This window comes from Microtus pennsylvanicus, chromosome 8 (genome assembly GCF_037038515.1).
Source record: "Microtus pennsylvanicus isolate mMicPen1 chromosome 8, mMicPen1.hap1, whole genome shotgun sequence".
Classification (NCBI taxonomy): Eukaryota; Metazoa; Chordata; class Mammalia; order Rodentia; family Cricetidae; genus Microtus; species Microtus pennsylvanicus.
The window spans coordinates 75,166,832-75,188,517 of record NC_134586.1 but is presented as its reverse complement, the minus strand read 5'-3'; the positions used below and the strand labels follow the sequence as shown (position 1 = coordinate 75,188,517).

The window sequence follows — 21,686 nt, the reverse complement described above, 5'->3', positions numbered from 1 at the left end:
GTGGCCGTAGAAGGTGGAAACAAAACCATACCTGGAAGTGCACAGGCCAACCAGCCTGTTGTATGTAATGGTAAACAAGAGACCCTATCTCAAAGTGAAGGTGAGGACCAGCGCCCAAGGTTGTCCTCTGGCTTCCACATAAAGTAGAATGTGTCTGAACTCACATCCAAAACACAAATTATATACATAGAACACACACATGCTTCAAAAAGAAGAAGATATAAATCTTCTCCCTTCTGTCTACTTGGTAAATTGAGAGTTGCCATACTGCTTTTTCTTTTTCATTCTTTCTTTCTTCTAAAGGATTTATATCTCCGTGGAAACTGACTGGTTCTTAGAAGAACCGGACATTTTCCCAAAGGAATAGCAGGACAAGTTCCTTGAGCCTGACATCAGAACTCTCAGAGCCTCCCCTTCCTTTGAACTCAATACTGGGTTTATAGCCAATATTATAGAGAATCTGGGAAAGCAGATCCACCGCAAGACAAGCAGGAGAGAGTCCCATCACCCACTGTATGCATTGCATCCCACACTCTTTAAGGAAACCATCCATCCGAGGCTAAGACACAATGAAAACCAGAAAGGAAGTTCTGCCCCAGAGATGAATGGAGCCCTCAGGCAGGGACTGCTTGATAATTCAACCCAGTCATTATTCAATATTTTTTAAATTATTGAAATAATTGTCAATTATTAAAGAGAAAGCCTTTTAAATGAACTTATAAATTTCTGACCCTAGCATCTATTACTTTCAGTTCTCACATGGTGTTCTTTTCCGATGTTTATCTGCACACCCTACCCATAGACCCTGAATCAGCCGTAACATTACAATTTTATGCCCAACTCTGTGTACAGAGCACTTGTTCCTACCAAGGCACTGCACTGACCACTGTGAATGCTGCTTTATTCTAACAGTCCATAGTTGACATGGCTTTCTCTCTGTTGTTACAGCTCACAACTATGGTCTCGACTTTTCCTAGAATGATCAGCTATGCTGGCTCTCCACAGTCTCCATCAGTGTGAGAATGCACCTGCTCTGCCTGGGTATGTTTTATCTAATCTATCAATTGCTCATTACCTAACAATCTATGTTGTGATGGTTTCATCTGTACTCATTTGGTCTCATGAAAACACTGATAGCTTGTTTAATAATGGACTGGAAGTGTGGCCCAGTAGTAGAGAAATGGCTGGCATATTCAATACACCACTACAATAAGCAAACACATAAGTAAAATTGAAAGCAGAGGACTCGTCCTAAACATTGTCTAACCTCTAGTTAATCACTAGCTGGTGCTCATAGCAGAGGAAATGGAGCTAATCATTTGACACAGAGTGACCATTTTCTTGATGATTAGCAAGACACTTGCTAAAGAGTACTGTGCCTTTCTTCTCAGTAAATTCCCATCTGGTACTGTTAGTAGATACTGAGACTTGCTGTCTTCTCTGTAAATTAGTAAAATACCCTTTTCTTGGAGTTGTTGTGGAAATTAGTAAACTTTAATAAATGCCAGTCTTTTACACTACAATCTCTCAAGATATTGAGCTTCTTAGAAGGATCTTAAATGTTTAAGCTAAAAAGTAAGAACAATTATCATGGAAACAACCATCCCAAATTTTAAATTAAACCACCTCTCATTTTCTGTAATTCTAAGCATACAGATGAGCACTTAATTAAACTTCTGAGTTTATCTAGCCATGTTAGGGTGACTACAATAGTAAACGTGATGTCAAAATGGTGAGACAGGGAATTTTAAATATTAAGAACCACAGTTAGCCCCAGCTATCCTTGCCAGAACAGCATGGCTGGGAGAATCAAACAAGAAAAAGAGAATTTCCAAATCAGAGTTCTAATCAGAAGCGCAAGCCCAGGAAGCCAAAGGTAGGAAAGATCGTGCCACCACCCAGAGCAGGTGCTGCTTTACAAATGGAGAAACTAGAGAAGTCAACTGAGAAATGAAAGACCTCACAGAAGCCATGAAAATGCCACAAAGAAGGGACAGATCATCATTTCATTAATCTGAACATGATGTCAGGAAGCCAGGGGTTTTCCACCAAGCCACATCACACAGAAAACTTCTATTTTAAGAGCCTGGCCCTGCAGCTGTGCAGCGCAGATGGACTGCGCAAAAGAAGAAATGAAAATAGACTTTTCTCACTGCCGGGCTGGCATGAACATGCAGGACACGGGCTAGACGAGTGACATGGAAGGAGCCAAGTGTTGCTGGCATGCAGGCCATCCAGATGGGGAGTCCTTTGCCTTAAGATTCCCAGGGTTTTTCTCTGCTAGTTTGTCCCCTAACACCAAAGGGAAAAACAAGACAAAGTCAGAGGGAAGAACTCTTAGTATCACGGCTCTTGTGTAGTCCCCATGTTTGCTGATTGAGCAGAAATGATGAGAAATCAAATTCAAGAGGGTACAGCACCTCCGTTGGCCAGAAGTGAGGGCCAAGAGAAAGGAAACAGTTAAGCCTTGGAAAGATTTGTCAAAAAAGGCAGGAAAACATCTTAGCTATCATGTCTTCAGTATAATAGCAAAGCTGTAGTGGGAAAATGACCAATTATAAAGCCAGCAAGCCTGATTATGACCTTAGCTTTTCTGCAACCCAGTTGACTTGTCTTGACCTAATTGCTAACGTTACCTATACCTCAGTCTCTCCACTTGTAATGTTTTAAGAAAATAACAAAGCACACCTCTGAATGTGATTATACCTATAGTGACAATAGCACAGCCCCTAGGGCAGGATTGAGGGGAAGGTACATGGTTTTTGCTATTTTTTATATGATTTATTTATGCACACGCACACACACCTGAGTGTGCCACAGTACACACGTGAAGGTCAAAGGACAACTTGGGGGCATCAATTCTCTCCTTCTACCACGTAAATTCTGGGGATTGAACTCGGACTGTCAGGCTTGGTAGCAAGTGCCTTCAGTCACTAAGCAACTGTGCAGGCCTCTCTTCTTACTGTTAAAACTTCCTGTGGACCCTGCTAAACGAGCTCCATTGCTCAGACGAGAGGCTTCACTATTCTGTGTCTTCACACCAAAACAAGAGCAACAAACCCATCTGTAGCATCTCACCAGTGACACAGAGACCAGGCTGCACTGTCTTTCTCCCTCTGGGAATCTGTCATTCAAATCAGAAAGATTTTTCAAAGTTTAGTTTAAATCACATCACTAGAGAATGAACAGGCCATCATTCTCTATCAAAACCCAATGAAGACTTACTGCGTACAATTTTTTAAAACCTGCGAACTCAGTTCTTTTAGCAAATAAATAAATAAATGGACTAGGGAGACGGCTCAGTGTGTAAAAACCCTTGCTATGCAAGCCTGAAGACTTGAGTTCAAATCCCCAGTGCTCACATAAAAATGATGAAATCAAAAATCACAATTCAGGGACTGGAGAGGTGTCTCAGTGCCTAAGGGCACTTGCTGCTCCTGCAGAGGACCCAGGCTAAGATCCCAGCACCCACATCTGGTGGTTCACAATCACCTGTATCTCTACAGGAGTTGACATCATCTTGTGACCTCTGTAAGAATTCATACACATGTGGTATAAACACAGACACACACATTTATCCATAATTGTTTTTATCTCAGTTCAGAGCTTGGAATATAGCTCAGTAAGTAGAGTGTTTCCCTTGTAAGTTGATTCCTAAATCCCATGTAAAAGTCCCCAGGAACAATGAGTGACGCACACTTGCAATCCCACGGCTGGAAAGGCTAGATTCCTAGGACTCACTGGCTAGCCAGGCTGGCCTTCTTGGTGAGCTCCAAGCCCATGAGAGTACTTGTCTCAAAAACATAAAGATGAATGGTACCTGAGGCTGTCCTCTGGTGTCCACACACATACATACACACACGCACACACACACACAAACACACACACGTATATACACATCACAAAAACCTCAGTGCAGAGACAAGGAAATGTCCAGAGTTTGCTAAGTAACCTCAGAAATTTCAACATTTGTTGTCTTACTTGAGGAATGATTGCTTAGACTTAAAATTGATAATTTTTAAGGATCATGACTAAAGTAAAATAAAAACAGTTTATATAGCTTCCTTTCATTAATGACTTTTTCTTTTGATAATTCATAAATCATAGAAAGTACTATTAAAAAAAGCTAATGGATTAAGACTGTTTCATGAAATATTAAGCCTTCTTCTACATGCCCATGCCGCTGTGTGTTTAAGAGTTTATTAACTACTTCACGGCATCTCCCAGTGCCACGAAAAGAAGAGGTGATAGAGAAGGGGAAGATGGAGAGGTGAAGTGTTTGTTTGTTTGTTTGCTTTTGGGTGGTGGTGGTAGTAGTTTGTATGTTTGGGGATTTTTTGTTTTCTTTCTTTTTGTTGTTTGTTTTTAATTAATATTCTTTATTTGTAATTTTTATTTCTTCTTTTTATTATTTCTTTTTAAGTTTTCCTAAGCAGAGAGATGCTACAAGGGTAAAGGGCAGATAAGGAAGGACTGGGAAATGGGTGGGTCAGAGTGTGTGTGATGTGAAATTCCCAAACAATCAATTTAAAAAATGCTTTTAAAAAAGAGTTTATTAGCCAGGCAATGGTGGCGCACGCCTTTAATCCCAGCACTCAAGAGGCAGAGGCAGATGGATCTCTGTGAGTCCGAAGCCTACAAGAGCTAGTTTCAGGACAGGACAGGCTCCAAAGCCACAGAGAAACCCTGGCTTGGAAAACCAAAAAAAAAAAGAGAGTTTATTAACTATAAAAGTTTCCATAATTATAAAAAAGCTCCCAGTCATGACTGACACTTGCTGGATCTGTTTACAATCATAGATCAAACTTTACAACAAGCATCAAATGGTCACAGTGCAGTCCTAGAAGACAAACTGGAACCCATGGCTGACTCCACTTTGTTCACAATCTTGAACAACTACTAGGCCCTTGTTTTCCTGTCTGTAACATGAGGCAATGCGTTGGATGTGACTTGTCCCTTCTTGTCTCACTAGCGGTTGTTTCTGCACAGCAGGGGGAAGAACTGGCATGATTCTCTCTTTGAGCATAATGTGGAAACAATCACCTCAACATGAAAAGGGGTCATGCTTAGCCAGACATTTGCTATTCTCTTTGAAGCTGATTTTTAATATGAAAAGAGGCCATGCAATATTCCCTTTGGATCTGATTGTTTAAGTTCTACCAAATGGCATTTAGAGAAATACATCTCTAAGCAGGAGAACTGGCAAAAAGGAACTAAAACGGCAAAGGGCCAGAGTCTGTATTGCAGCTTGACCCATGACCCCTGGGTGCTCCTGGCCTCCACAGACCGTGAGGAATATCTGAACCAAATCACGCCTAGATTCCCAGACATCTCTAGAACAATAATAGGAGATGGTCCTGATTGTTTAAATAATGTAGTTGTTAGGAAACACACAGTAAGTCTAGAAATCTCTGAATATTCTGGTTTGAGTCTCAACAATTGGATAAAATTGCCAAAGCAATTGGTCTATTTTTCTTTCTCTGTACTGTGGATGCTGGCATGGACATTTAAAACATTTAGATGTTTTAAAATAGTTAAGTGGTAGAAATAAAGCTTTTTTTTTAATGACTGAATTTGAGGACCCTTGTATTTGGTTCTGGTCCTCCCCAATGTGACACTGGGTCATGTTCTTCATCTAAAAACACCTGCCTACACTTTGTACAACATTGAGTGATGATCAAAAAAAAACAGCTCTTTGCAATCATATACAGTCTTCTGAAACCTGTTCAGAGGGATGGTGAGGATTCATTCCAAGAGAGGCAGCATGGTGGGCCTTTCCATGTGTGATGGGCCAAGGCCTGATGGCCATGTTGGAACTCCATATTGACTTGTATGTACTTATCCCTGTGTAATTAGGACAACAGGCCCATCTTGCCTCAGCTCCCTTTCTGTACAGACACCTGCAATCACAGAAACAGAAAGTCAGAGTTTCTACTTTGCAGATGGAAAAAAAGCCTTACGGAATCATGATTTCAAGAACTCAGTCCATATGTGAAGCCTGGAGCTAAATTGGTCATTTTTGCAATTCTCGGTAAGAGAACATCTGTAGAATTCAGTACCTGGAACTCAACGTTCACAGTAAACATCAACACACATGCAAATTCACTGTATTCACCTCCAAGCTCTTTTCTTTTTTCTTTTTTTTTTTTGAGAAGAGATACAGATGTGTAAAAATAAACTGCAAAATAATCTTCACATGGCTGGAAAATAACACTTACAAAATATTTAATTGGTGCTATGAATCAGTATAATGTTTTGGAAGAGAATTAGGTTAACATATATAGAAAGCCATGAAAATTTCATCCCCCTTTAAAGTTCAAGAAGTCTAAACACTGAACATTAAAAATTAGGGGATGTGGATTCATGACTAAACTCTTGTCTGGCAAGCTCCAGACTCCAGGTCCAAACCCTAGCATCACAAAAGTATTAACAATAAAATAAAAAAAGCAGACATCAGTAGAAGGCTAAATGACCAACAAGAGGAGAAATGGTCAAGAAAATAAGGGAAATTATCTCAATGAACTTACTATCATGTGAAAGGAAGTTTCGAAGGCCTGTGTAGCAATATGGACATGTTAATGAGATAATTGTAACATTGAATCCTATTACACTCAGCCCTATGTAAAAATGCACCTATTTAGAAATAAGGGTTAAAAACAAAACTCAGACAAAATGTTGAGCATGTGTTCCATTTTAATGTAAAGCGGTAAAGTGTCTTCCTTCAAAATGTTTGTTTATTGCAACAATGTTCACAGAGGCCAACCTATGGATTAGCTTAGATGTCCATCAATGGATGAATGGATAAAGAAAATATACAAGGAGGGTTTTTATCACATTACAGTGTGTGTGTGTGTGTGTGTGTGTGTGTGTGTGTGTGTGTGTGTGTGTGTGTGATCTCTGTGGAGGCCAGGGAATAACTTGCAGGAGTTAATTCTCTCATATCACATAGATCCCAGGATCCAACACAGGTCAGCAGACCTGATGACAAGTACCTTAACCCACTGAGCCATCTCACCAGCCCCTCCAGTGGAATTTTATTCAGCTATAAAGAGTTAAATTGTATCATTTGTAGGAAAATATGTGGAACTGGAAATCATTATGGTAAGCAAATAAATCATATTAGGACAAATATGTGTTCTCTCTCATATGAGGAATCTAGATATTTCTTAAAGGAGAACCATTTGGAAAGAGAAAAGGAACAGTGGGAGGATAAAGAAGACAAGAGCAAGAAGTGGGTGGCTATGACCCAATCATGTTACACACATGTATAAAATATCATATTGAAAGTCGGTATTTTATACATTTAATATACACTAATATTCTTGATATTGGCTACTCTTTTATAATAGGGAGTATCCAGGAACTAGAAGAAGCAGAAAAACTTGTCGCTGTTCACAGTGGAAGCACAACTTCAACCTCTCTGTCTTGTTTTCAGAGATGGAGCCAATGCCTCGGGTGCCAGGCCCTCTGTGGATCATCTCACATCATGGAGAGTGTGCTCCAGGCCCTGGAGTAGAAAGCTGCTACTTAGCCAAGCATGCAGGTTAGCAGCTTCCCAACGGCTGGAATTAAATGATCGGAAAGGTAACATCTCACTGTCTACAGCAGACAGAACCACCAATTACACTTTGTTGTCAAGAGATGTAAAAGCTATAAAAATAGGCTAAGCCACTCTGAGAATACACTATGCTTAACAACTGCCTAGGCTGAATAGATTAATGAGGGCATGCTGGGGAAAGGTGCATGTTTTAATTAAGTCATTTCTCTCTAACTCACACATATATGTGTCTACTTGTAATTCTTTAGTATTTCAAAACACGTTAAAGAAAAGGAACTAAAGATGAATCCATGTTCTTACTGACTTGCCTGCTGGGAATGTCTTCATTTAATCTACAGAGAGTACTGCACTGGCAAAGCATCCTGACAGTACAAAGAAGGAGCTGCAGAAAAAAAGGCCTTTCTAGCACCCATCCCCCAGGATAAGACACTTTTAATGAAGCCTTTTAGCTCTCACAGTGAACTTCTTAAAGTCAGGTTAAGATCAAAAGCCAGTGAGTCAGAAAAGGAACTGGATTTTTAAAATGGGGTCTGTGTGAGCTGTCCTCAAACGGCAAAAGTCTCTCTTAAATTATCAGCATCAGAGCTGTAGAACCAGGTGACTCATACTTCCAACCTGGTCACAGAGTAAGACCCTGTCTCAAAAACACACAACAAGACTTTTAGAATTAGAATTCCTTTAGAATTATCCTTACTTATAAAATTAGTTATAAAAATATGATTATTGTAAGTACAAAAATTATTCAGAAAAAAAAATGTGTTCTAGAAAACAACCCTGTATTTAAGTAACTATTTTGGGTCATTTCTCCCTTGTCATTATACTTATATACAAGCTGAGGACTAGAAGCAATCTTGTGAAGTGCCTACAAAAGGGTGCTCATGAATGGAATTTACAGTCATTGAATGCTGCATACATTCAATCAGAAATACAATGAAATTATTCAGAGAAAAGATTCCTCTCTTCTCGAAACTTTTAAACATATAGAACTTTTTTATTTTATTGATTTTTATTGAGCTCTACATTTTTCTCTGCTCCCCTCCCTGCCTCCCCTCTCTCCTTCAACCCTCTCCCAAGGTCCCATGCTCCCAGTTTACTCAGGAGATCTTGTCTTTTTCTACTTCCTATGTCGATTAGCTCTATGTATGTCTCTCTTAGGGTCCTCATTGCTGTCTAGGTTCCCTGGGAAAACATATAGAACTTTACATTCAGACACAGTATATGCAGCAGGCTATTTTAGAAATAAGAATGTGCCCTGTGGGTTTTGTTGCATGTAAACTATATCTCAATAAAAATGAGAACGCATTTTAAAAGAAAACAAGAATTTGTTCTTAGGACCTGATGTTTGGGCACTAGCCTAGAAATGCAAACCCCAGCTCCACAAAATCCCAGGAATTGCCCATGACAGCCTCTGCCAAAGGTGGCAGCCAGGATAGCATCTGTTACAGCGGCAATCTTCACACCTAATGAATCCAGCTTGTTTTTAACAATTTGAACAACAGACATACCTTTATTTTGTTTTGTTTTTTCTTTTGACTGGGGTTTTTGGTATTTATTGAGGTTTTTTTGTTGTTTTTTTTTGTTTATTTATTTTTGCTGTGGCTCAAACTCAGAGCCTTGGGCATAAAAGGAAAACACATTTTACTACTCAGTTGGTACAAACTGAATGTTATTTAAAATTCTATTTTGCTTACAAAAACTTTTTGTGTTTCAGCAAAACAATCTTTTCCTGTACATGGTTTTAATTCATTTTCCAAAACACACGTTTAACACTACAACAAACTGCAGGAACAAAGTTGGTAGGGAAGCCAGAGACGCTAAGGCAGACTCTCTCCGCTGTGGAAAATATGCCGGGGAAGATGCTGGGAAAAGCAAAGCCATGAAAAGTTACAAAAGATTATCCTTCAATCTCCTTAGCCTCCCTTGGATTTTCCTCCCGCACCAACCCCACACGCAAAGGGCAACCTGTAAGGGGTACATAGCCTAGGTGGGAGTCCAAGTCTCAGCCTTTGCCCAGTTTCTGCACAGGCAGCCGGTTGGCAGCCCTCACTGTGCGGGCCCTAGGGGCAGCCCATGATGGCTCCCCTAGGACTGCAGCTGTGCTCAGATTTGAGCTCTAGTGTAGCTGTAGAATGTCCAGTATTTGAAGTTTGACCCATTTTCCTACAGAAAAAAAAATTCATGTTCCCTAAAACAACCCCCTCTGACCCCTGATGACCTGTCGGTAGATAGCCATGGGAAAACCATTTGCCTGAAGGGCTTGTGGGGGTGATAGGGCTTCGGGCAGGCAGGACTGCATCCCAATCCAGCCAACACATTCAGCTATGAGTAGCTTCGTGCTCTTCGGAGAACAAAACTAAGGGCTTGGCAGTGAGCTGATGTAGCAAACACTCAACACATCTTCACTGAGAGAAACTGTCCTCTGACCATTTCATAACAAGACTCTATCTAACTACACTTCTGCAGCTTTGCTGGTTAACTGACCCCGGCTGCTGTCCCAGAGTCAAATGGTAAAGAAACACTAGAAATGTAAACGTCGAGAGATCGAAGGGATTTACTAGGGAAACAACCACAATGAGTTTTAGGGGGATTGTATTATCCCCCGCTAGGAATCCTAAGCACCTCAGTACAAGTCTCTTTAGCACAAGCAGAATCATTACGGTGAGGCTATCCTGTGGATGGGCACATCAATGAGCATGAGCCAAACCCCTCAAAGGGATCAGGAAGAACCCGTGAGTTCCGGTCGTGTTCAGTTTAGCTTTCTGAGGAACCATGGCAATACCTTTCCCAAGGAGGAAGGAATGCTCAGAAATGAAGATAGAGATAATGAGATTTTAGGAACAGGGACCCACAAGGCCACGCACATTTCCCCCAAGGTCCGACCGTGCTGTGGCCACAGAAATCCCAGCCCAGTTTGTCCAGGAAGCCTTGACAGCTGGGCTGGAGCGCCCCCTTCTGGCCACTGCCTTGGGGTACACCAAGCTCTGAGGCCACTGAATCCCTTGAAAGAGAGAGAGACCATTTATAGTCATCATTACATTGGCATTAACCTCTTTAAAATGTTATTTGGCATTTCACACTTACACAGCCTTCCATTTCTAATGTTAATAATATTGTTTAGGTTCTTCAAAGAAAACAGGAAAATAAGAGGCAGCTATCAACCCAACAGCAAAGACATCACTTAATATGTCTCATTTTTACATAGTTGAGATCATGCTCTGCAGTTGTCATTTTTCCATCTACTTCCGGTTTCATTCCCCTACCCTGGTCCCCATTCCCACTAGATTGGGCCATGGAAGGCACTGGCAAGTTGAAAGAGTGGAAGGTTCAAGCCAGGAGATTTGCTCACCCCCTCTGCCTGGAGGAGGAATTTCCCAGTAGCCTGACTCTTGTCCCAAGTGAGACAGCTTCTTGCATCCCTGATGTTGCTTAGCTCTTGGTCCCTTCTGCTTAATGATGGGTTCTCTGGTCCTTGTCACCTATGAAGTAGGTCCCACAATGACATTGTTTGAAATGCCCCAAGTGGTTTATTTACCTGATCACATCAAGGCCAATCTATATATTCACTCAAAATTATCCCATATGGGTCATCAAATATAGCTCTTTACAGATTCTTTTGTCATTGTTTTGATTGAGACAGTCTTACATCACCCAGATTGACCAAGGATGACCTTCAACTTCTGATCCTCCTGCCTCCACCTTCTGAGTGCTGGAATTACAGACATGCAGTGCTGGAGGTCAAATCTAGGGGCACTTTAGGTAGAAACCTACCAACTGAGCTACATCCCCAGTGAACAAAGTCCATCTTTAAGACTGACTAATATAACATCACATCTTGGTTCATATCATCTAGGTCCCCATATTTGCTAAAACATAACATTGGTATGAATGTCTTCATGCCTCAGTTTCTATCCACCTTCAATGCAATGTATTAGCACAGCCTGTTTACTCCAAGTAACTAAAAGTGAGTGGGACACTTTTTGTTTCTTGGCACTTATTGCCAAAAATCTCCAGCAAGAAAGGCTAGAAGAGCTTGCAACCCCAGCGAGCTGGGAAGCTCCTCTCGACATGCCCTCCACAGTTCAGATTAGATTATTGGTGTTGAAATAGTAAGGGCTCCCTATGCTGCTGCCGCTGATTAATGTAGGTGTTTTGACTTCATTGTTACTGAGGCAGAACATTTCTCAGGTGTTTCCTCTTTCATAAACTATCCTGCCTCTTATTATTGAGTTCTCACTAGCTCTCTTGAGATTAAGGTGTCGGATTCTTAGGTACCTAGACGCTGGTCGTGGTGGCGTTAAATAAAGGGGAGTTGTTAAAAGGATAGCACAGGATTCTAAGTGCCAGAAAAGTGGGTTAAAAAAAATTAGGAAGAATAAATAGAGCCTGGAAAATGACAACAGCCGGGCTCCCACCCTAAAATAGTCTTTAAAAGATGGTACAAGTGACTGAGCTGTCCTGGGTGGAGTAATTCTCATCCCTGCCCCTTCCAGCAGTCAAAGGCACAGTAAACCATCCTTATGCCTTTGTCATTCCCTGTGACAACATGGAAATTGCATTAATGCCTTCTCTCGTGGGCAAATAGAGTCTGTTTCTCCATTTCCCTTACTGTGAGATGTACAGTAAATAGGTGTACACTGTATACTTTCTGAGGAAGGCCGTGACTTCCATAAGAGCTTTCCTGCTATGGAGTGGATGAGTGTTCCCCAAAGGTCAATGTGTTAAAGATTTGGACTTTAGCCTGTAGTACTGTTGAGGGGTAGAAAGCACTATGGGAACTGAAGCCTAGTGGGGCATGCCCTCGAAGGGATAGTGGGACATGAGCCCTCTCCTCTCTCCACTTTCGGTCTTGTGTTCCTTCCAGGACATACTGTTTTGGCACAGGCCCCAAAACAACCAGGCCCAAATGACCAAGAACTGAATCCTCTGAACCCTCCCAACAGAACAAATCTTTTCTTCTCTGTTGACTATCTGAGGGGATTTGTCACCGTGGTAGAAAGCTGACATAATTCCTTGGAGTCCATCCACTCCATGTTGTGAGAAGGCCCAAGAAGGCCCATGGAGAGCAGGGGGCCCAGGCAACCCCCAGAGTCCAGTATTAGTTCAAGTTGCTCCAGAGTTGAAGCCACACATGCCAGTCACTATTCCGTTTGCAGGACTGTGAGCAAACCGCCGTTGGCAATTCTCTAAGCTACTGTATTTGTGGTGCTCTTCAGAATTGAGGTAGAGCTGAGATATCCCTTAGGATTCAAGCCCTGGACAGGAGCATCTAAGCAGCCTGATACTACCAGGAAGCAGGAAGGGTGGGTATATCAGCTGCAGTGGAGAGAGGAGATCTTGTCCTTCCTAGAGGGAGCTCCCACAGTAAGGAAACCCCTAAATAGAAGGTGGGGTTCCAACACTAAAATGACAAAACAATCCAAAGTTTCTGTCCTAGTGACGCTGTGTGACATCTCTGGAGGAAAGACCCATACATAACGAAGAGTCCCTAGAAGTAGGGCACCTCCCTCAGTCCAGCATTTTGTGTCTTGAAAATAGAAAGTTACAACAAGCTAGGACACCCTCCCTGAACTACCGCCTGCCTACCTGCCTGGGGCAAGCATAAGCTAAAAAAAAAAAAAATCAGGAAGGAAGGAGAATTTCAATGGTATGAATTTATATATAAGATGAATTACTTATGTACACACACACAAATATACCAAAGACAGCAAAAACATGACCACAGATAACCCATATATGCAAGGTCCTAGGGTTTCTGTATTCACAATATACAAAAGTAGAAAAAAAACTAAAGGTTCAACAACTAGCTATATATATTTCAATAATAAAAATAAGTATTGATGATACATACGAAAATGGGTAACTTTAAGACTGCTCCAGAGGCCCCCAGAGGACTGGGCATTTTGCCATTTAAAAGAATCACAGATGATGAGGCTTCTACATGGCAAGTTTTACTAGATACACAGAAAAACCATTTCAGACAAATGTTTTTCTGTCTTGTTAAGACCATTTCATTTTGTAAACATGTTACACATTTCCACAGAAGCTGGATTCTCATGAGCTAAGAGGGATGTGTGCACAGTTACTGCAGAGATCCTACCTCGTTGGATCAACATCATGGCATATGCCCACAAAAGCCAGCATCTGGGTACTAAAAGGCAGCTACAGAGCCCCCAGTGATGGTTTGCAATTTGGTTTTGTACTACCCACCCACCCACCTCCTTCTCTGTAATCAGCAAAAGGGGAAGGTATGAATTACTCCTTATGGTAAACAGCTCTGAAATGTTGCATTTAATATTAGATTTGCAATGCATGATTCTAGTGGAAGAGAGACAAAGCGGAGAGTTCATGCCTTTAATCCACTCACTTAGAATCTTGTGACTTCTATAGCAGTTCTGAGGGCTCCATAGCATTCTGATTTCTGCCCTTCCATGCCAATAGTGAAGCCAGATCAGTAACTAAGCACATTTTTTCCTAACAACTCTTGTTTTCAAGGAAGCATTCTGCAGGTGGCATCTAGTCTGGGTACATTTCCATGTCATGTCATTACAAACAGGCAGACCTCACTGGATCTCTGACATTCTTTTCTTTTTTATTGATTTTATTGAGCTCTACATTTTTTTCCTCTGCTCCCCTCCCTTCTGTTCCCCTCCCCTTCAGCCCTCTCCTATGGTCCCCATGCTCCCAATTTACTCAGGAGATCTTGTCTTCTACTTCCTATGTAGATTAGATCTATGTAAGTCTCTCTTAGGATCCTCATTGTTGTCTAGCGTCTCTGGGACTGAGATTTGTAGGATGGTTTTCTTTGCTTTATGTCTAAAAACTACTTATGAGTGAGTACATGTGATAATTGTCTTTCTGGATCTGGGTTACCTCACCCAATATGTTGTTTTCTAGCTCCATCCATTTACCTGCAAATTTCAAGACGTCATTATCTTTTTCTGCTGTGCAGTACTCCATTGTGTAAATGTACCACATTGTCCTCATCTATTCTTCAGTTGAAAGCATTTAGGTTGTTTCCAGTTTCTGATTATGACAAACAATGTTGAGCACATGTCCCTGTGATATGATCCTTTGGATATATAAGCAAAAGTGCTATTGCTGGGTCTTTTTTTTTTAACTGGCATTATTTGTTTATTTCTTGGCTTGTAACGTCCTTAATTTGTTGATGTAGCAAACAAATTTCAACTCTGCTATGCAAATGACAGAAGGAATCTGCTCAGCAATTAACTTTAGAGTTCATACAGGCAACATGCTATATGTGAAAAAATTACTAACTGAACTACAGGTATTAAATACTGAAAAAATTAACAGTTTATTATAATTTATTTTACTTAACAATCTAGGAAGTTCGCAGCCATGAGAAGTTCCAGGGCTATTTCAGGTGCAATTGGGAATTCAGGAATCTCAGTGGAGCTGTTAGTGTAGCGGACCTTGTAGGTAAAGTACATGCACACTTTTGAGAGCACGTGCGAAGGGATCTCTCTAAAATTGACCTCATTGGTTTCATTTTCGGCAAATTGACCTGGTCCACTCAAAATAGCCTTTATTGTTCCTGATGTTAATGCATGTTCTCTTTTTACAATAAATTCATGGCCATCAGAAGATATTAACTTGACGTACATAGCGTCAGGGCCTTCACAGCCACCATAGGTTTTCTCTTCTCCATCCATTATGTTCTTATAAAATTCTACTTGATCCCACAGGAACTTCAGCAGTTTCCTGGCGAGGCAGAGACGCGGTCGACTCACAGATCCGTCTGGAGGAAGTACGTTGTCGTTCTCCTATTGCTGGGTCTTGAGGAAGGTTGTTTCTTAATTTTCTGAGAAATCGCCACACTGACATCCAAAGGGGCTGTACCAGCTTGCACTCCCACCAGCAACGCAGGAGTGTTCCATTTATCCCACAACCTCTCCAGCATAAGTTCTCGTCAGTGTTTTTGATCTTGGCCATTCCTACAGGTCTAAGATTTGGAATCTCAGAGTTGTTTTGATTTGCATTTCTCTGATGACTAAGAATGTTGAACATTTCCTTAAGTGTTCATTTTAGATTCCTCTGTGGAAAGTTCTCTGTTTAAGTCTACACTCCATTTTTTTATTGGATTATTTGTTCTTTTGATGACTAATTTCTTGAGTTCTTTGTATATTTTGGTGATCAGTCCTCTGTCTGATGTGGGGTTGGTGAAGATCTTTTTCCATTCTGTAGGCTGCCGTTTTGTCTTGTTGCCCGTGTCCTTTGCTTTACAGCTTTTCCGTTTCAGGAGGTCCCGTTTATTAATTGTTTCTCTCAGTGTCTGTGCTACTGAAATTATATTTAGGAAGTGATCTCCTGTACCAATGCATTCAAGTATACATCCCACTTTCTTTTCTATAAGGTCCAGTGCAGCTGGCTTTACGTTGAGGTCTTTGATCCATTTGGGCTTGAGTTTTGTGCATGGTGATAGACACGGATCTATTTTCATTCTTCTACATGTTGATATCCAGTTATGCCAGCACCATTTGTTAAATATACTTTCTTTTTTCCATTTTATTTATTTTCCTCTTTGTCAAAAATCAGGTATTTGTAGGTGTGTAGACTGATATCGGGGTCTTTGATGTGGTTTAATTAGTCTCCTGTCTGTTCTTATGCCAATACCAGACTGTTTTCAGTACTGTAGCTCTGTAGTAGAGTTTGAAGTCAGGGATTTTGATACCTCCAGAAGTGAAGAGATGAAGTCTTTCCTAACCTAGACACTATAGCAATGCAATGTTTTCATTTGCGTTTGGCAGATCTTTGGCCTAATTCTGTAAGCATACCTTAGCCCTGGGTGATGACATATGCATCATTTTTGTTAGTTTCCCTGCCAACTGCAAAGCTGTTATTAAAGTGTAAACCTGCCCGGAAGTTTTCTATACATGTTAAAGAACTCAATTGTTCCCGTGATCGTTTTCTGTACACGTTAAAGAACTCGACTGTTCAGTTTTCATGACGATTGTATAAAGACATCAGATAGAGATAGGTGTCTCTCCCAGACCATGTTAATGACCTTTACAATGTACTTGGGTTCCACATGACAGGTGATCTGTTCCCACAACCCTTTGACCCTTTTCAGGTACTTTGTGTGTGTGTTGCTGCAGTTTTTCCCCTTTACATTGCATTGCTTTGGCAGCTGTAATTTCAATTAGATCTGAAAGGTGTCCAGAATAAAATGTATTTTGATATTAAGAAACCAAAAAATATGCTAACAGCAATATACAAGAGGTTATTTACTATATTATCCCATCTCTAGGAAATGTCCAAAAGAGGCAAGTCTGCAGACAGGTGAATTCAAGCTTCCTAGAGCTTGGATGACGGGCAAATAACTAGGAGAAGTAGGGAGAAACTGCTAATAGGCACAGGGTCTCTTTGAAGTAATGAAAATACTCCATTACTAGCTAAGATGATGGTTAACAAACTCTGTGGATATATTTTTAACTTATTAAATTGTATAGCCTAAATAGGTGAATTAATTATACAGTACATAATTTTTCTTACTAAAGATATAGTTCTGTTTTTTTTCCAAAAACAGAGATTCAGGGCTCGGTGATAAACTGCTTACCTGGTATGCACAAGTCCCTGGATGTAATCCCCAGTACTTGCCCCAAAAAATGATATAAAGACTCAGCTAGTAACCTCCAAGAGGCTTTCCTTGGCATCTCCAAGCAGCATACACACACACACACACACACACACACACACACACACACACGGCTGAAGAGCTGGCTCAGTAGTTAAGAGCACGTTCTACTCTTTCAGAGGACCTGAGTTTGGTTCACAGCATGTACATCCCAGTAGCTCACAGCTTCTGCAAAACCAGGCCAGGGGATCTCTTTTGGTTCCTCAGGTATCAGAATACACATACACACACACACTCACAAACACATAAACATCAATAAACAATATTTACAGGCAGTGACAGCACATGCCTCTTAATCCCAACACTTAAGAGGCAGAGGCAGCCTGGCAATGGTGGCGCACGCCTTTAATCCCAGCACTCGGGAGGCAGAGGCAGGCGGATCTCTGTGAGTTCGAGACCAGCCTGGTCTACAGAGCTAGTTCCAGAACAGGCTCCAAAGCCACAGAGAAACCCTGTTTCGAAAAACCAAAAAAAAAAAAAAAAAAAGAGGCAGAGGCAGGTAGAGCTCTGAGTTCAAGGTCAGCCTGGTCTTTAGAGCTAGTTCCAGAAAAGCCAAGACTATACAGGGAAACCCTGTCTCAATTAATTAATTTAGGCAGCGAGCAGAGGACTACCATGTACAACTCAGCTCACAGTTTCCCCCTCCACTGTCCAACCTTGTACACTGCCATGCTCTTAATCCCCAGTCCCAGTCATTCAGGATTAAATGGTTTAATAACTGACACTCACTCAGAACTCTGTGTGTCATTAGCTGTCATAACAAAAGGGGTTTCAACCTGAACTTATTTAATTCATCCACCTGCATAACACACTGTCCATGGAACAATGGAGTCACCTCTGAAAGGAAGACCTGTCCTTCCTTCCCTGGACTATGCCTCCACCCAAGTCCAGCTAGTCATTTTTTTGTCTCTCAGCGTGACTGCACGTCTACCTGCTGAGACCCACTTGTGACCAGTTCATTGCTAAGCTATACTGGAGTGTTTTGCAATTCTGTGATTCAACCCAGTTACTAAAAAACACAGTGACACTGGACCTGTCCAAACATCATCTGATTGCTGGGTGAGTGAAGGCTGATGCAATCCTAAACATCGCCACATCAGCTGCTACGTGTGACAGGAAGCAAGCAGCCAGGCGTCTCAGGACACAAGAAATTGTTGTGGCCCCACTGAAGTCTGGAGGCTGAAGTCATAAGATAGGGTTTCTGAGACCCCAAGTCATCCACACCAGTGCTCAGTTCATGACAAGCACACGATACCAGTTAATCACAGGCATGAAGAATTGCTAACCCAAGGTTCAAGTCATCTGGATCTCAAGGAAGAGGAAGGCTGTCTGAACTAGCACAACTGATCTGGCTCTCAGTCAGACCCTGGGGTGGTGGCCAGGGAGCCTGGCACTCACTCCTAAGCCATGGAGCCCTTCTGGTGAGCATAAATAATTCCAGTGGTCATTAGGTAAGGTCACTCACTCTTCAATCTTAACAAGAAAAGCAAGAGCCCTCCACAATCATATCTAAACACAGGTAAAACAGGTCCACCACCAAAGTCATAGAAAGGACCAGACAGCCCTGATCCTGGCTAATCGTGGTTACTTTCCTACAAGGCCCACAACTCTAACCTCTCTCTATTCTTTTTCCCCTGTAGGAAAGAATGTTGAGATCCCTGACCAAAGCATCACTCCTGCTTTCTACCAGCATGTGGTCTGGGGCAAAGCCTCTATCTTCACTAACTGTGACCAAATACAAGCACAGACCCTCTGAGACTTAAGACCAAGACATCCCAAAAGCTACCCACAGCAAGCTACCCTTCATGCAATGAATCAACTGACGTGGGATTTCCCTCTGTATGCTGTAAATACCATTGGTTAATAGAGAAACTGCTTTTGCCTATAGCAAGGCAGAATAGAACAAAGATAAAACAAAACTGAATGCTGGGAGAAAGGAGACAGAGTCAGGGAGACGCCATGGAGATGCCAAAAGGGAAAGACGCAAGCCACTCGTCAGAACCTTGCCAGTAGGCCACAAGCCTCATAGTAAAATATAAATGAACAGAAATGGGTTAAGAGGTAAGAATGAGCTAGAAATATGCATAAGCTAATAGGCCAAGCAGTGTTGTAATTAATACAGCTACTATGTGATTATTTCAGTTCTGGGCAGCCAGGAACGAACAAGCAGCCTTTCCACAACAATGACCTGACTATGGCTAAAAGGAACTCACAATCCCCTTTCCTGAGTTGTGCCTACAGAGGTCAATGCCCCATTTCCTACAGAGAACTCAGAAGAGAGGAACACAGAGGAGACGGGGAGAAACAGTAGTTGTTAAGTGTCACTTCTGTGACAGACTAGACAAGTGGCACTCTCCAACGAGGTTCACACAATGTTCTATTCCCTTTCTTCCAAAGAAAGTTCAGCAATACAGAAATGAACAGTATTGGCCATGAGCCACACACACACACATGTGCACACACCATTCACTAACTTCAGGCCTGAACAACTCATTACCACTGATAGGTACAATCAACGGTTGTAACTTAGGCAAAACCCTACAGCTACCCAGAAGTACAATACAGCCAGCAGCCAGAGAAGTCTGCTCAGCTTTCCAGGGTGTGACCTGAACCAGATACCTCAACTGAGCTTTCTCACCCTGAAAATTTAGGAACACTAAAGGATGGCAGGTCAAAGTTCCAAAACAGTGCCTGGCACACAGGACAAGTTCCAGGAGAAAATCCCCACTTTCCTTCCTTTGAGTTCTCGTTGAAGCCAAAACTGCGTCAATTCTACCCAAGCCGCCATGATTTTCCTTTCATGCCTACCAGAACAGCAGCAGCCTGCCTTGATTACAAACCTTTCCCAGAAGCCAAACTCAAGGCCTGACAACTCCAGGATTAGAGTATCCACTCTGCAATTGGAGAGGACCAAAGTTCTGTTCACAACAGCACGTCAGGCAGCTCACAGCTACCTGTAACTCCAGGTCAGTTTCCAAAACCTTCTCACCTTTGTGGAACATTCATACTCACACAAACACAAATATAGTCTTTGTTTTTTGACAGGGTCTATGTAGCTCAGGCTGTCCTGGAACTCACTATATAGACCAGACTGGGCTCAAACTCATTTTTTTATTTATTTTTGGTTTTTCGAGACAGGGTTTCTCTGTAGCTTTGGAGCCTGTCCTGGAACTAGCTCTTGTAGACCAGGCTGGCCTCGAACTCATAGAGATCCATCCACCTGCTTCTGCCTCCCTCCCGAGTGCTGGAATTAAAGGTGTGTGCCACCACCAGCTGGCTAAAACGTATGTATTTTTTAATCCAAACTCCAACTTGCCCTACATGCCCAAGACAGAGCACACAGTATCAACAGATACTGGCTTAGCTTCTTTAGTAAACCACTTGTAAAGTCACATTTAATAATTTAGTGGAAATGTTTTCATTTTAATTGGATCTTTCATCAAAATTTACCTCTAAATTGCCCTATTATGCCTACCAGGTGTTTTGTTTTTCTCTAAGAGAAGAAACACCTCACATTAACATTCAAAAGCCCTAGTCTGGTCACATGTGCCAAAGCCTGTGAAGCCAACAGGAAATTTACATGTGATGTGGGGCACACAGGTGTTTCTGAAGCCCGATTAATCTTGTTTATCTTTATCCATGAGTTAAGTCCACACCACACAGACTTCTCGGCTCATCCTGCACAAAGGTTACTGACAAACCAGTGAAAAGGAATGCACTCCTAGGGCCGGCCTTCATAACCGCACCTGAGCAACTATCTTTAGAGAGCACGTTCAGAGCGAAAAATGAACTTCGGCAAGAAGGGAATGCCTTTGTTTATGGAGACATGGTCTCCCTGTGTAGCCCTGGCTATCCTGGAACTCACTCTGTAGACAAGGCTAGATCCACCTGCCTCTGCCGGGATTAAAAGTTTGTGCACACTGGGATGGAAAATGCCCATTTAAGGATCAGTCCTGATTAACTTTTATTCTGAGACTTGATTCAGCAGGAATTTGGATGTCAACATATATATCAGAGTTCAAACTTCAAAGCAGAGGAAGACGGAGGTGATGACTGCTAAATATCATGCAAAGTTAGCATGAGGGGAACCAGGGCTCACTGCACAGCGATGTTTAACAGAATGGACCTAGGAGGCCCACCTAGAACTACCATGGGGCTGGTCACGGCCTACCTTTCTCTAAAGTTTTTTCTAAGCGGTCTGCTACTTACTAGGCAGTTTATCTGAACACTAGACTAAGGGAAACAAAAAATTCCAGTCTCTTTTATTCTTTGACTAAAGGTCGAATACAGCAGCTGAGGATGAGCAGACGTGTGCTCAACTATGCTGCCCTCACTCGGACAGAGAACATTAACACTGTGCAGCCAAGGTCTCCACCTTACAGGTCCTTGTCAAGGAGATGATAATGACGGAAGCATTTACCTGGCCTGTCTCAGCTCCCTGAGTGGCTCCCACTCTATCTGATATAAACTAGGTGA

General features: G+C 41.8%; 1 long non-coding RNA gene and 1 pseudogene across 1 annotated transcript in view; one reads left to right on the top strand and one right to left on the bottom strand.

Annotated features, from left to right (window-relative positions):
* LOC142856450 (uncharacterized) overlaps positions 1-21,667 on the top strand; it is a 36,185-nt gene extending 14,518 nt beyond the window's left edge. The window contains exons 5-7 of the long non-coding RNA XR_012911646.1: positions 949-1,041; positions 7,436-7,584; positions 18,851-21,667. This is a non-coding gene — a long non-coding RNA (uncharacterized LOC142856450). The remainder of the gene's footprint in view (positions 1-948; positions 1,042-7,435; positions 7,585-18,850) is intronic.
* LOC142856448 (elongin-C pseudogene) lies at positions 14,677-15,333 on the bottom strand (annotated as a pseudogene).
* Positions 21,668-21,686: the final 19 nt, after the last annotated feature.